Source organism: Pteronotus mesoamericanus, unplaced genomic scaffold (assembly GCF_021234165.1).
Source record: "Pteronotus mesoamericanus isolate MK-2021 breed Mesoamerican mustached bat unplaced genomic scaffold, CSHL_Meso_final contig_657, whole genome shotgun sequence".
Lineage (NCBI taxonomy): Eukaryota > Metazoa > Chordata > Mammalia > Chiroptera > Mormoopidae > Pteronotus > Pteronotus mesoamericanus.
In genome coordinates this window covers 15,261,404-15,271,122 of record NW_026555229.1, presented here as the reverse complement: position 1 = coordinate 15,271,122, position 9,719 = coordinate 15,261,404, and positions in this window count along the sequence as shown.

Sequence of the window (9,719 nt, the reverse complement as noted above, 5' to 3'; positions counted from 1 at the left end):
TGTGGCCACACACTTGAACCGCATCCCCAGTACACCTGATGTTTCCTCCTTATCTGTTGGTCTTGTGTCTGTATCTCAACCGTTTCAGAAGTCAAAGCAGAAAAAGGGGAGTGGGTATCCCAGAGCCCCAATATTCCTTGTGACCTTTTCCAGGGGTTGGAGAGACTTATCCAGTGTTCTCTACTCTCAGTAATCATACTACTACTTCACATTTGTATGGAACTTTCCAGCATTATCTCTGTTTCACAAAGTCCTAGGAGGTGGGTAGAGTAGGCAATTATTATTTTAGTTTTATAGATTAGAAAACTAAGATTGAAAGAAGTTCAGTGAATTCCCAAGGTTATCCAGGTATGAATTGGTGGCATCAGGAGTCCACCCTGGCCTACGGACCCCAAGTTCTAGAGAAGTAGATGATTTGGATGCAGTTTTATGATGTAGAGTTAAGAGCTATGTGGATTTGAGTTCTTGTCTTAGGGCAGCCTTTGGGAAGTTAATCAAGTTCTCTATGTTTTCCTTTCCTTTCCTATAAGAAGGATAAAAAATTATTGAGGATTTCATGAGATAATGCAAATCCCTTAATATAGTATGCATTACATATTCAGTGTCAGCTTTTTATTACAGATTTAAGTCAGTTAAATAAGTAATTTGTTTACTAACCTAGGTTTGATACAAATCAAACCCAATGAAATAATTTTAAAGTTAAACTAAAAACACTGATTTTTTTTAATCAAACATTTTCCACCTATTGTCTATATTACACGGCCCTTCTGAACAGACAGGCAAAGTTTTGTAGTATTTTTAGTAGTATTTTCTGTAACATATAATATAAAATGTAAATTGATATAATCCCTTTAAAATATATGAGCAACTTATATCAAGAATCAGAAAGTGTTCACATCCTTGACTGAGTAATTTCACTTCTGGGAAATTACTTAAAATATATAAAAAGCCATTATACACATACATAAGCAAATGCACAAAGATGTTTATCACAGAAGTATTCAAAATGGTAAAAATAACCAAAATGCCTGGCAACAAGTCTATCATTTAGAGTTTTTTAGTTGCAAAAACAGAAAGCAATTCCATCTTCAGGAAAAAAAGTACATTGGAAAGATTGGGAAGATTCTTGAACTAGTGACATCAAGAAATTGAGAACCAGGATAACTCCAGGGATTTCAGAACAATGGCCTCAGGGACAGTCTTTGCGGGGGCGGGGGGTGGGGGCAGTGCTACTAGATGACTCAGGTTCAGTCAGCTGCCTATCACCAATCTTGGGGTGACATACCATGCCCAGGACTCCTTCTGGACAGCGTGTCTCACTGACGTGACTGGGGTCATCTGCTTACCTCTTGAGGAGGCAAAGTGGGGAGTGAACACATTGTGATCAACAGTCTCATCCAGATTCCGTACAGACAGGCAGTGGCATGTCCTCAGAGAAAAGGGAGATGCTAAGGAGGAAAGGACAATAGGTGTCCATAGGAGAATGGTCAGATAAATTATTTAATATAAATTGGAGAATATTTCATTAAATATTATAGAAATTATAAAGACCACATAAAATGTTTATAATGTAATTTTAAATAAAAATTTGGGATGTTCAAATGTGTGAAGGGGGGGTCGGGGTGGTAAGGGGGTACTATTGTAACCATGAAGGAAAAAAAGATATTGGGGAAAGATTGGAAGGAAATTCACCAAGATCCTCAAGAACTGTTGGGTTTCTGTCTGACCTAGGCCCACGCAGTAGGGATACCTGCCTCATGGACTAAAACCAGAGAGAGGCTGGGGGCGGCAGGAGTGGTCTCTGGTCACCCTAAGAGGGTAGAGCCGGAAGACAGAGCAGCTGGAGCAAAGGAGGAGCATTAACCATCCAGCCCTGTAAGCCAACTCAGGTCCTCGGACTCGAACAAAAACAAAGCCAAAAGTCAAGGTCTGAGAGCAAGTTGGAGAAGGGGGAGGGTTGGTGGCTTTGTTCTAATGAGGACGGAATTGCCCAAACTTCCCTTTTGTGGGGTGCCTTGACCTAAAAAAAGGCATACATTTGAAGAAGATAGTTGAGGAGAGGGAAAGTGGGTGATTTTCTGCTCTTCTTTCAAATCTTTTGTGATGGTTTTAAAATTTTATATGAATAAAGAGAATAAACAGAAAGCACATTACAATTTTGGAATGTTGATACATTCTATTTATTTTCTTCTTAAATGTTTACTGCAGCAGTACCTCTATTAGCTCAGTGAAGGAAGCTTTAAATTTGGGATGCAAGAAGTCTATGAAACTCAACGGCTGTCAATATTTCTGGATTGTAAAATTTTACTCATTTGACTAACAAGTTACCTAGCTTTATCTGAATCTCAGAATGTAATCTTCCTATTCTTCTATAACTTAATGATCCAAGGGGAAGTTTTGCTTATGCCTAAATGCAATGGCTTCACAATAGTTTCTCTTCTAGGTTCAATAATCTTGTTTGTTTTTATAACTCTGCAAAGATTCAGGGATGACAACATTGCCCGGAGCTTTCTTTAAAAATTCCGCAATTTTCTCCTTGATAGGACGAGGACAAAGAAACTGTGAATAACAAATAGTCTTTTTCAAAGAGAAGGGCTTCTTAACAAAACAAAGTAAAAAATGGAGGCTTCCGAATTCCATATGCCTGGTTGGGGATACTGTCTCTCTTCTATCTCTCTATAACAAACAAAAAAAATACACTGGTCCTGGGGTCTTGCAAAGAAACTTCAAAGTTTCTGGAAGGGGAAAGAAAATACAATCTGAGGAGAAAAAAATATTCATTTTTAGGTACAGGTTTTTGAGAATCTTAAAAAGTTATATTTTATATATATACATATATGTATAATTTTCTGATTGCTAACAGTCACATTTTGAAATCCACATTCTTTAGAGCAGGAGGAAAAAACATTGTATTTTACAGAAAGACTGCCAGTCCATCAAACAGAGCTGTGCAACACTTCCACGAGGAAAGGATACGTCCGAAGTCAAGTAAACTTCCAAGTCATATCAGAAAACTTCATTGATTTAAAACTGTATCTTTTATTCTTTGACATGCCCTTCAACCACACACACACAACATTTGTTCTTTTAAGAAAATCTTACAAAATATAAAGAGACTATCAAGACGTACAGGCTGCGGGAGAGGAAGGCAGGCCCAACGTGCACGGAAGAACCCTCTGCCGAGCTGAGAGCATCCTGGGAGGAGTCACCCTTCCATCTCCAATCACCTCCAAGGCCGTCATCTTTTTGTGATGAAAGCTTAAAATCTTAAAATCCCAACCAAAGTGTTCCAAGGAAAATTAATTTGTTAAATTAGAGGGGAAGGAACCACCATCGCTTGTCATTTGAAATAATGAATGCCATAATTCAGGGCTTGCATGATATGTCTTAGACTTACATAAGAAAATATAATCACTGGGTTTTGAATTGGACTTTTATGCCAGCTGAGCTTTCTTCTCTAAAAATGAATGGGAAAAATATGGCACCCTGTTTTTCTCCCCTGCACACAAGCTATGGCCCACAAGTCCGGATACGGAACCACTACCTTAAGCGAGTGTGAAGGCTCTGGCCGCCCTCTGAACTTGCTCTAGGCCCTCATTCCATGCCTGTCCCCGCAAGAACTTTCAGGCGGGCCTGGCTCTTCTGGATGCTCTTTGGAAATATAAAGAATTCTCTTATCCCTTCAAGCTTCAAAACATGGTCTTGGTTTAATAATTAACATATCCAGTCCCCATGTCGTCAAAACATAAAGTGCTTTTAAATTAAATAATAACATTAAATTTTTAATTGTCAAAGGACTCCTTTGACCCTTCCCCAGCTCAAGGCTGTGAAGAGGGAGGATCTTGCAGCTGAGGAAGGAGGGAAGATTCTGGTCTTCCCACCCCTCCCCAAGGTCTCTCCCCTTCCTCTCACCATCTCTGTAACCCTAGGGTTAAAGGAAAGTGAGGAGAAGGGAAAAAAGGAGCAGGGAAGTTCTTACAAACCTTAAATCCTGATGGAGATTTAGTACCTGAATTTTCTCAGTCTTGGTTTGTGTTTAACGCTGACCAGTTGACAGGGTGCGTGCGTGTGTGTGTGTGTGTGTGTGTGTGTGTGTGTGTACTGGGGTGTCATAATTGTCAGAGATGTCCCCACCCCCCATCCCTGGGGATCTTTCCTGTGTCATTGCCTGTACAGGATGAATGAATCTAGACTCCAATTAACTGCTTGCTAGCCCTTCAGCCCAGAAAGACCTCCAGCTTCCCTCTGCTGCTGGGTGTTGGCTGGTTTCCCCAGGGACACCTCTAGGACAAGCCCTAAGGCGACACTCAAGGGCCCTGCAGTGCTCGCGATCTTGCCTCTACTCCGCAAGCCGCCAGCCAGCTTGTCTCTACCTCTTTGGCTGAGTCAGAAGCCTGAGCCTGATGTTCCCTGAGCAACAGTTTTTCCTTAGTTGACTCTAGAAAGTCCTGTTATGGCTCTTCCCAACTGTCCCTGAAGAGAACAGGCCGTCCCTGTCCTATCTCCATGGAGGGAGGGGTGGAATTTCTTCATAGCAAACTAATACCTCACTCCAAAATTGTTCTCCTGAATTCCAACTTCTGCCTGGTATACCCTTATCAAGTGTGAAATACTTGAGAGTTGTAAAATTAATTTTCCCCTACCTCACTCCAGTGCATGCACACTTTAAAAAAAAAATCTTCTATGATTGTCTAGCACTTATTTTGGAACCTGCTTATTTTATTGTCTTTGGTCTTAGACAAAACTTCCATTTTAATACCTGATATCGATGTTGACAGAATATTCTAGTTCAATTCTAAGACTTCAGAGGCTGCAGATATATGTGAGGTATCGGATGCTCCAAATTTTAATAAAAGCTACAGATCCTCAGTGTAACCCAAAGGTAATACAAATGTGAGTGATTATAAATTCAATAATGCAAAAGAAAAGTATCAGGAAGACAATGCCTACAAGCTACTTATGGTTCTACTATTGTCCTTTACGCAAGTCGGTATCAAAGAAAATATGCCGAGGACATGTTCGCTGCAGAAATTCTATAGTTTTATCAAATAGCCATTGTTTTCATGCCTGTTTATCTTCTTAACACCTTATATGCTGCCTCTCCAGAAACGGCCTTGTCAATTACATGGTCTTCCTTTCACACTTACATCAAGGCCGAGAGTAAACTGTTCCAAAGCACAATGCAACAGCCTGTTTCTTTTCAAGCAAATAAAATAGGGCCATCGTTTTCAATCCTTTTTTTTTTTTTTTTTTTTGCCTGAAAAGTGACAGGATGAGAATTAAGCTAAAGAGAGAAGCATGAAGAAACATTTTCTTCCACTAGGCTGAACAGCACTATCTTAACAATACACTTCTTGATGAGTAAGCAGTGAGTTCCTTTGTTTACTAAAACACCTCAATCAATTTTTCTTTTAATGACTTTCATCACCACTACCTACACAGTGCTGAAGGACATTTCAGTCCTGAATCTTATCTTTCCTCGTGTCCTTTATTGTTCAGAACAAGCACATACCGCGGTCATGTGATATTCCTTATTAGCTGTAACTGAAGCTTAACGGATATAATTAATGGATTATTCCAACCCTCTCTTCAGTTCCTCAGTTCCTTTTATTTTTAAAGAGATGAATTCTAATAGTGGCATTATCAGATTCTCAATACAGTGGAGACATATTAGAAGAATGAAATGCCCCATATGACTTATCAGGCAGCTTATTATATAACAGTAAGAGAGTAAATGTCCATCCAGAGGGATAGTGTTAGATTTTTAGCACTTCCCCCTTGGAGACTAGGAACCTGGATTCCAATATCCTCTCAAACCCTTTCCTAACTATCTGAGGTTGGCAAGTCACTTACCATCTCAGTAACGTCACCTGCAAAATTACCCCAGTAGAAAATGTCTACCCTAGACAATTTCTTAAGTCAATTATGCCTCTGCAAACTTTACCTCCTGTGCTACACTATGTTCCTAGCACTTACCTGGGGCTTTAAAAAAAAATCAGAATGGATGGGGCAATTACGGGTAATTTTTATTTTACTTCTTCATTTATCTACTATTTTATTTTCCAAGATTTCTACAATGAACAGGAATTATTGTTATAATAAGAAAAAAGTTATTAAAAAGAACAAACAAAGTAAAAAGTAGCAAAATTACATTTTGGTGCCTTACATATTCCCAAGCCTTATCCAGATATGTTTTAAAATTCAAAGCAACTTGATGTGTAGAGATCACCACAGTACATTTAAGAAATCTAATTATGAGAGTCCAGATGTAGCATTGTATCAGATTTTAATAACACTTGGGGAACATATCTATATGTGGAAAAAGCATATGAGCAAAAAAAAAATTTTTTTTTTTAAAGACAAATCACATGCTATCCTGGTTCTCAATGCGGCAGGCTGTGATCAGGAAACCAGGGTTCAACTCAGTTTGGTTTTCCCAACATTGGTTGAGTCCAAGGCATTGGAGAAAGATGAATGAAGAGTTTATGGTACAGTAGAAGGGATACATATGTGAACAACTCCAAAACTAATCAGACTGGCAAATGTGCTAAACGGAGGCAGAAATGAGACCCTGGAAGATACTTGGTAATTCTGACTGGGGAGAGCAAAGCCTTATACGCTATGCTGAGTTTGCATTCTAGGGTGATCTCTGATCTCTGTTCATGAACAAGTTATTTAGCCTCCCTGGCCATCTGTTTTCCCAGCTGAAACCTAAAGAAATTGGCTTTTAAAATTTCTAATCACATCAGCTGTAAAATTCTAAGAGTCTGTGATTTTATGTTATAATGAGGATGAGGATCCTTTATCTAGTGTTCCTTTTAACTTCCTTTTCTAGTCCCCAATCACACTACCGTTGGGTTACACCTCTATTCTAACTAAACTGAGCCTCAGATTGTACCTCTTTCTCCCTCTATTCCCGTTTCTTTCTATTAAACTGTGGAAGCCCCCAATTTGCAAATAGAAAACAGTATTTGACTTGGGTTTATGCCACAAAGCAAATTTGGTTCAACACTTCCCTTTCATTGTTTCTCTTTAAGGATTATTGATTAAATGCTAGGTGGGGCAGGAGGCAAATATAAAATCCTGTTAAATAAGCCGTTGTTGTAATTAACTGGTTTGGGCTGTCATCCTAATTTAAAGACACACATAGAGCTCATACTTTCTTCTTAGCCATAGTGATTTTTCAAGGTTCTGTAAATCTTACACATTAACCTTGAAGCCACGTGCTTTTCTGACATTCTTTGAATTCTTTAAATAGATCTGGGGGGTTGGAATCAGGGCTGGCTTTTATTAACATTACACTCTCTGCAAAAAAATGGCCACTTTGCATTCTTTTTAAAGAACATTGTTATTGGATCCATTCAAAGGGAAAAGCATGTAGCCTGCATTTGATGATCCACTCATGCCAAGTACAAGTTTTATACACACACACAGATGGATCCTAATGCTGAAAGGATAACTCTTGACTAGAATATAAAGGGAAAAGGGAGCTAAAACAGGGGTTCTCAACCCTGGCACTATTGATATTTGGTGCTGGATAATTCTTTGTTGTTACGGGGGTGCTTTGTAGGACATTTAACAGCAACCCTGGGCTCTCCCCACTAGATGCCAGTAGGGCCCCACCCACTGTGACAGCCAAAAATGTTTCCACGCAGTGCGCTCTCTCCTGGAGTCAAATTCCCCCTGATTAAGGACCACTGAGCTACATGATTCTCTGTTTGATAATGTGCCTGTCTCTATTCACAAGGTTATTCCTTTCTATTCTTGGAGATGATAGCAAGCTTTAGGCACTTCAATCTGCCTACATGGAGATTTCACATGAAGCAAATTCCATTCCTGTGCCTCTACCTCTGTCACCAGAGGTAGTACTAATGGGTGCTCCCTTCATGGAGATGACTAAAAAGAAGACTACTGGCCCGAAGTCAGGCTTAGAACTTTGCTTTCCTGGATGGGGGAAGTTTGTACAGCTATCGCCCTATCTCTCCTGTGATTAATGTGGTATGAATGGTGTGGGGGATTGCAATGTGGGGCCTCCAGGAACTTAAAAAATAAAAGCGCCTTGGGAGTTCAATCCAGACATTCATATTTTTATGTACTGAGGGGACATGTGTAAAGAAACCTTCAAGCAGTCGCCCTCACACTGCAGCATGTCTAGAAATCTGCTAGTAGCTTGTTGAAAACAGATTCCCAGGCCCCGCCAGCAGAGATTCTGATTTAGCAGATCTGGAGAAAGCCCAAGCATCTGCATTTTTTTGATACATCCAAACGATCCAGGATACCTGTGGTCCATCCACTTCTCTTGGAAAAGCCCTGCCTTGAAGGTAAAGAATAGCTGCCAGGTTTTGAGTATAACCTGGTTAGAGGCATTGCCATGTGTTAAGAAAGGGTAAATCCACCCCAAGGGTTAAAAAAAAAAAAAAAGAACCAACTATAATCATCATGCCAAGTAACGTAAGTAAGGAGCATTCCATGGGCAAGCGGGACAGTGCTCAACAACGGTCCAAGGAAGACTGTGCCCCTGCCCGAAGACCCAGCCTGTCCCTTGCTAAGGCAGCTGGTGTCCCAGTTGAGATGGATGTTCTGTCATCTTGGCCTGATGTTATTAAACATTCGAAACTAACTCCTCTTACCTACCCTTGGGGTATGTCCCATGGCAACTTTCCTTCCTGTAAATTCCAATAAATTGATATTCTAATTGCATGTATCTATACATACAATTGTGAGCTTGGTTAATAAGAGTCCTTCCCAGAAAAAAAAAAAGTCCTTCAGCATGCTGACAAAGCTAGGTTTCCAAGGCTGTGGTCAGAACTTGGACTGTGGTAAATTACAAAGGGACAACCAGTGGTGGGTTGGTCAATTTTTAACACATTTCAGGGAGAAAAATAAACACCTGAATTTGTAGCATTGGTCCACTTCCACGGTGCACATACTCACACTTGTACCATGGCCAATTTCAAACCCCTCCCCATAGTCGGTCTCCATGGAGTTGGGGAGAGAGCACACCATTTAAAGTGTTGTCCCATCCGTGCATGATAAATGTAATCATCTTAAGGCATAGATTGCAAAATAATGAGGGGAAGAATGTGGAGTAATCATTACCTTTGTTTTATTTTCATTTATTTTATTTAATATTATTATACATTTATTTATATAACTTAATTTTAAATAATAACTGTTTTTAACAGCCAGTCTAAAAAATTTCTGAAAATTGAACAATTGGCCCCCATGAGCTGGTACAAGTTTGCTCCAGCACATCCCTGGGGGACCAATTAAACTTTGGGGAATAGTTTGGGTGAATGTGTGACCTCTCTCAGATGACACATTTGTTTCAAATGTGCATATTCTATAGAGTTTCTATGTGGACACAGAACAGGGTCTATCTCACTCCCTACTTGAGCTTAGAAATAATCAACTTGGTCTCATTAATCCTTTAGATGTGCCTAACACTTTTATATTGTACAAAGAGCTGTTGTGCACATAGTTTCAACTGACTTTTATAGCCACCTCATGAACTCTGTATAACAGATAGTTCCCTTATTTTACAGATGAAGAAACTAATCTGAGAACAGCTAAATCACTTGCTCACAGTTAACCACCTAGTATGTGGTAGAGCAGAGAAACAAGGAAATGGCCATTTATTGGATGTCAACCGTAAACCAGGCATTGCCATCTTGTCTGATCCTCAGAGAAACCTATGAAGTAGATATTATTAGGCCTAT